Source organism: Theobroma cacao, chromosome 4, assembly GCF_053813885.1.
Source record: "Theobroma cacao isolate CCN51 chromosome 4, ASM5381388v1, whole genome shotgun sequence".
NCBI classification, from domain to species: Eukaryota; Viridiplantae; Streptophyta; class Magnoliopsida; order Malvales; family Malvaceae; genus Theobroma; species Theobroma cacao.
In genome coordinates, this window is record NC_142642.1 from 23,054,070 (window position 1) to 23,060,754 (window position 6,685).

The 6,685-nt window shown below is 29.7% G+C and overlaps 1 non-coding gene across 1 annotated transcript; it reads right to left on the reverse strand.

Annotated features, from left to right (window-relative positions):
- Positions 1 to 5,953: 5,953 nt before the first annotated feature.
- Positions 5,954 to 6,046, reverse strand: LOC148763176 (small nucleolar RNA snoR8a). Its single transcript, XR_016026090.1, has one exon. It is a non-coding gene; the product is annotated as a small nucleolar RNA snoR8a (small nucleolar RNA).
- Between the last annotated feature and the right edge of the window lie 639 nt (positions 6,047 to 6,685).

The window sequence follows — 6,685 nt, forward strand, 5'->3', positions numbered from 1 at the left end:
ATTTTTGGAAAAGAAAATTCTAAGGTCTCTTAATCACTATTCCCTTTGCCTACAACATTCTATTTTTTACCTCACTTCCCCCACGCGGGGGAAAATGTATACAGTTATCTTAGTGCACTTAAAACAATGTTATTACAATAATCCAACTCTCCATAGCTAGGTAATAATTCAGTTGCTGTTATCTAAATTTTGAGGTTCAATAAGCACCATGGCTACTCATGTTTTCTTGGTTTTTACATGCTGCATCTGATGTGGTTGTAAATTTTAACTTTAAGTATGTACATTGGACTTTCCATCAATATAGTAATTGAGTAGAGCAAGCACAAGATTTAACAAGAGATCAAAGTCTAAGTCAATGGTCTTTGATAGCTTCAGTCAAATTAAATTGTTAATGTCATAGCTGAAAATAAATTGTAAATCAAAAAATTAAAACATTTGAAAGTCAAGTAGAGTGTAAACTCTAAAAGTACTTTTTAGCTTCTCATTTAAGTAACGTATCACACACACACATTTGTATGTATGTATGTAAGAAACAAGCTATTTATATGAAAGGTCAACAAATAGAGACTAAGCTTATTATTCTAATTAATTTCTATCAAATAATTTCAAGACCGAAATCCAACCTAAATTGATAAATAATAAGTCATGAACTATCTTTTTATAATTTCATAGTATACTTTAAATTTAACTCATATATACAGTATTTGGATACATTTGTTGCACATGTAATTTTACATATTTATAAAAATTAAATATTAGAAATAACTTAGATAATAAACTTTAATTTAATTTATACTACATTATATGATTGCTTGACATTACCTAATATTATAATAAACTTTAAAGTCCATTTAACTTATATGATTTCAAGTACAATTATCTCATTAAATTGGCATAATTATTTGAATAACTTATTTAAATTATTTAAATTCTCTTGTGAATTTTAAATGCTCCATTATTGGTATACAGAATAATACTTTTAATTTTATTTCTCATTTTGAGATCTTTCTCTTAGGTTGTCTAATGTAAAGTCACTAATATTACAGTATGTTTGGTTAAGGGGAATGGAACAGCCATTCCCCTTTATTCCTAAGCTCTATCTAATATCTTATTTGCTTCATAGGAATGGGTATTCTTTGGAATGACCATTCTTGATAAAGCCTGAATAGCCATTACCAAAGGGACCACAATAATGCCATTTCAAAGGTAGAGAAATAGACTAAAAGCTTTTTTGGACAAAATTGTCCTTAAATAAATTCAAAGTTTTCCTATATATATGAATATGGTGATTGTTTAAAAGGTGAACATGTTCATCCAATGAATTTAGTTTTCAATGTTTTTAGTGGAGCCTCTTGAGTTAGGGACCTGCAGCTAGCAACAGTAGGTGCTAGTCATTGTAGACAATGTTGGATCTCTTAGCTAGCAAGTAGTTTAGTGCTGGTCATGTGTGGTGGAGTAGAACACATGTTGGATATAAAGAGTTGTCATGCCTTTAATAATTTTATGTTCATTATGTCAGTGACTATGTGCTCAGGATCAAGCATGACCTCAGATAATGTGAGTTTGGCACTACTCTATGGGTTGAGACTTGAGACATTCTTGGTTGGATAAATACCTCTCAAGGTAGAGCTCTATAAGGAAAATGTTACTTTAAGGATGATTGTGAATTTGAAATGGTTTCACTCTCTTCATTTGTGATTAAATCATATGATTTCTCAAATGAGGTATATTTATGAGATGCAGATTTTAAAAATGTTCATGGTTTATGAAACATGTCCAAGGTTGTAGACATGAAAGTGAGTTTGCCTCTATTGACAAGGTACTTTGGAAAATGGTTTGGTTTTCGTAATCTGCATGTGAGATGTTATGTTTTAAGAATGAGGGTTTGAAAGTCATTTGAAATTTGGAATTTTAAGTTCCCAAGGAATATTCATATTTTCAAACTCTTGATATACTCTTTATATACTACTTTTGAAGTTTCGTTTACTTGCATATGCATTTGTTTAGTTTAATACTAAATTCATGATCTTAAACAAAGTCATTGTGTTTATTGAACACTTGACTGTATAGCTTATTCCCTTCCTACCCTGCTCACTGAGTTTTATACTCACATTTTTAAATTCATATTTTGGTTTTTAGCTTTGTATCTTTTTGGATCACTACGTTTGGAGAGGTCTCCCTCTATTACTTGGTAGGCATTCGATCGAAGTTTCCAAGTTTTTGAGTCCATTCCACTGTTCATGTCTACTTTTATTGTGAATATGTTGTGTGGGCATCTACGTTTCCAAGGTTGGCTTATGAGTATTAAAATGTATTATGGGCATCTACGTGATGTATGACTCGAGCATAATGGTGGTGCAATGAATGTTCATGTTGAGACATCAAACATATGTGATGGAATATATATATATTGATAAGAATTCTCTCGTTATGTTGTCGATTGATATATTATGTTGGTGATGTGTATAAGACTTGCTTGGGTCAAATGGGCTTACCTACTTAAGCCCTTGTGCCAGTCATGGCTTGGGATTGTCTCATGACAAATACATTTCAAACAGAGTGCTTTTGTTTGGAAAGTACTGATACTTCCTTAAAAGGTATCAATCCCTCCCTTAGGGTTTGAATTTTTCTTGTAGCAAAGGTTTCAATACCTAGCCAAAAGTATCGATACCTTGTGACCATTGGCCACGGGTTTAAGGCAACCAATGATTATATTTTGCATTAAATGAACTCCAACGGCTCCAAAGCTTCCTCAACTATAAAAAAGACTTTTCCAACACATTTTCAAGGTTAGGAAAGTGCATAAAAACATCATTTGCACAAGTACCAATTCATATGAAGAAAACTAGAAGAAAGAAAAAGAAATCAAGCTAGATTAAGCAAAACAAATTCTTCCATTTAGCTTTTAAGCTATCTTTGAGCTTTAAATGCTTAGTGCTTTCATTCCTATTCTTTGTATACATCCTAATACCAATTATACTCTTCCAACATTGTACTTATTAGCACAACTCACCTTGTAAAGGTACCCTCGCTATCATCTTATAAGAGAAAAGGGTCATACCAAAGCCATTAAAAAGTAGAATTGTGAAACCTGTAATTCTCGTTACTTGGATAAATTGGACAATTAACTTCGTGAGCTTAGGAAATACCTTTGTTGACTTAAAAACCTTAATTTCATGCTTGAAAATTCATAATTAAAAGTCATGGAGGTTGTGAAAGAGATTTAGAATGGGTTTAGGCCTTAAAAGGAACCATTTTTTACAAATCTAGACTTAAGAAGTTGATTCTAGTGCATAAAGGGTCGATCTTGTGAAGTAAAAAACAAGGGAAGTCCTAAATTCTAGTCCAAGATCGACTATAGGCCCTCTATAGTCAATCTTAGAAAGGAAAAATGGAAGAAATGCAAACATTTTGGTCCAAGATAGACTATAGACCCTTTATAGTCGATCTTGTGAAGGAAAAATGAGTGAAAAGCTGACATGTTGGACTAGGATCAACTATAGACCTTCTATAGTCGATCTTGTGAAGGGGAAATGGGTGAAACGTAAAACCTTCTAGTCCAAGATCTACTATAAACCCTTCATCGTCGATCCTAGACTGCTAGTCAATCTAAAACAAGTTTAAAAGCCTTAAAACCAAAATTTTCTCATTTCTTTCCTATCTCTTTGTTCACCCATTGATTTTCTCTCAAATTTCACACCTTTCAAAATGCTCAAACCCCATCAACAAATCTTGGATTCTAAGTGCTAAAGGTAAGGCTTTTCACTCCTAAAAACTTGATTTTGATGATTTTCGTTTCCCTTTCTAAAAGCTAGAAAATTTTTTATATTTTCAAGATTTGGCTAGATCTCTCCACTAGAGGCTCACCAAGGTGAAAAAATAGATAAAATAAGTTTTTTATTTATTGGGCATTAGGTTTGGATGAAAGATTGATGGAAACCAATGGATATGAAGGAAGATTAAGTAAAGTTAGAAATGGGTATTTATTGTATCACGAAAATTTTATGGGTTTGTGAGAATATTGATGATCAAACCTCATTTTTAGGTAATGTTGAAGTGATTTGAGTTTGTGAAGAAGCCGAGCTTTCAATGAAAGGTGCCAAAAGGAAAAGACACATTTCAAGATGTGGGTTAATACAACGTTTTTAATTATTTTAATACAATTAAGCATACATATTCTACATTCTTGTATGAAAATGTATTTTGATGAACTTTGTGATGTGAATAATGGTTTCAAGTTTGTTTTATGAAATCTAAATATACTATGTAAATATGTTACTATGTATTTAGTTTTGAGCATGGGAGCAAGCCTTTCAAATATTTGATACCTTAAAAATCTATGTTTGTTTATGACTAATTGAATGATTGCAAATTTGGAAATTTAAAATGAAATGATTTGCTTTGCATAGACCTTAGCATCGAGTCAATTAGTCTTGAGATTGGTGATTTGATTTAGCCTTGCTTTAAATTTCTATTGTGTTGATGATTGAGAATATACTTTGCTTGGGAATGGATTTTGCAAACTTGACTTCATTTTATATGAACCCTTTGTTCTTGGATGGCAAGTAATTTATCTTTTCATTTGTAAACGAATATTTGGACATTTGGAAACGCAGCATAAAAATGTTTTAGTTGAGCCTACCTGAGTTATGGACCTGTAGCTGGTGATAGTAGACACTTGCTATTGTGCACAATGCTTAGCTTTGATTGGATAGTTGATAAAGTCCTACCCCTTTGATTTGTTTTCGTTGGTAGTTGATACGATCCTACCACCTTTGATATACGATCGATGACTATCATGTATCCAACCAATTTGATGCCACGGCACACTTTGATTTGGTTGTCTATGATACCTAGTGCTCCATGATCTATTTGAAATGATATTTGACACTATGGAATTGGTCAAAAAACCTATCCAGTCCTAGTACTCTTCAATTTTGTTTAATTTAGTCCCTCTATCCAAATTAAAGCAATTTAGCCCCTTGATTTTGGAAATTTTGCCAATTTAGTTAAAGGATGATATCAGCGATGACATCAACGCTGATGTGTCACATTTGATGATGTGGTAATGCCACATGGCACTAGACGATGACGTGTTAGTGCCATGTGACAGATAAAAAAAATTTCCAAAAAAAAATTTGTCACGTCATAGGGACTAAATTGAATTAAAATATATAGTACAGAGACTAAATTGAACAAAATTGAGATGTTGAGGGACTAAATTGACAAAAATATTTAAAACATACAAATCTTTAAGTAGATTATTGATATGCTTATTAATAAGCCAAATATTTAAGAGTCAAAGATTTATGGTGTTAAAAAATTTATATAAATATTTTCTTACTTGATTATTTGATTCTAGAATATGTAGATTAATTTATCTTTTTTACAAAAATTAAGTTTGAATTCTCCTTCTATAAAAAAATTTTGAAAAAATTTTATATCTAAAGTCAAATTTAGATGAATAACTTGCATTACGTTAAAATAAAATAATATAAAATGATTACATATGTTGATTTAGTTACAACTTTCACAATTTACAAATACACATTCTTTTGATATTATTCAACTCTTACCCAATTACCTTTTATTTAAATTTACTCAAATAGATATATTGATTTAGTTACAACTTTTACAATTTACAAATACACATTCTTTTGAAATTATTCATCTCTTACGCTATTTACCTTTTATTTAAATTTACTCAAAATTTCTTATCAAACGATTTTGTTTAAATTCAAATACCACAATCAAATTATGCTAAATTTAAATTTAAATTATTAATTTGGATCTACAAAAATTTTATTAATAAAATAAAATGGTACAAATATTTACAATTATATTCATCAACTATAAATACAGTATTTAATCTAGGAAATTTCAACTTAAAAATATAACTTGAAATATTAAATAAATTAAAAATACAAAAATAAATAAAAAAAATTAGAAGGGTGGAGCTTAGATTCTATAATTGTAATAAGAGGTTTGTCATGTCCAAATTAAGCAAGTCAGAATAAGGAATTATTTTTATAATTATCACTAACTTTATATATTAGTTCTTCAATTATTTTTAAAAGAAAAAACTAAATCAACATATTTTGCTAATTTGACTTTAACTCAAGTTAAAAACTAAGTTAATTAAATTTCAAATTTTTATAGTATTATAAATAGAAGACAAAAGAATTTATTTAGTCACTTTGTATTATTTTATTTTAACGTAAAACAAGTTATTCATCTAAATTTGACTTCAGGTATGAAATTTTTTCAAAATTTTTTTTATAGAAAAAGATTTCAAACTTAATTTTTGTAAAAAGGATAAATTAATTTACATATTCTAGAATCAAATAATAAAGTAAGAAAATATATATATATATTTTTAACACCATAAATCTTTTACACTTAAATATTTGGCTTATTAATAAGCATATGAATAATCTACTTAAATATTTATATTTTTCAAATATTTTTTTCAACTTAGTCCCTTAACATCTCAATTTTCTCAATTTAGTCCCTGTACTATATATTTTTGTTCAATTTAGTCCCTATGACGTAGTAGAATTTTTTTTAGAATTTGTTTATCTGCCATGTGGCATTGCCACATCATTACTCGGTGCCATGTGGCATTGCCACATCATCACTCGGTGCCACGTGGCATTGCCACATCATCAAAATGTGACACGTTAGC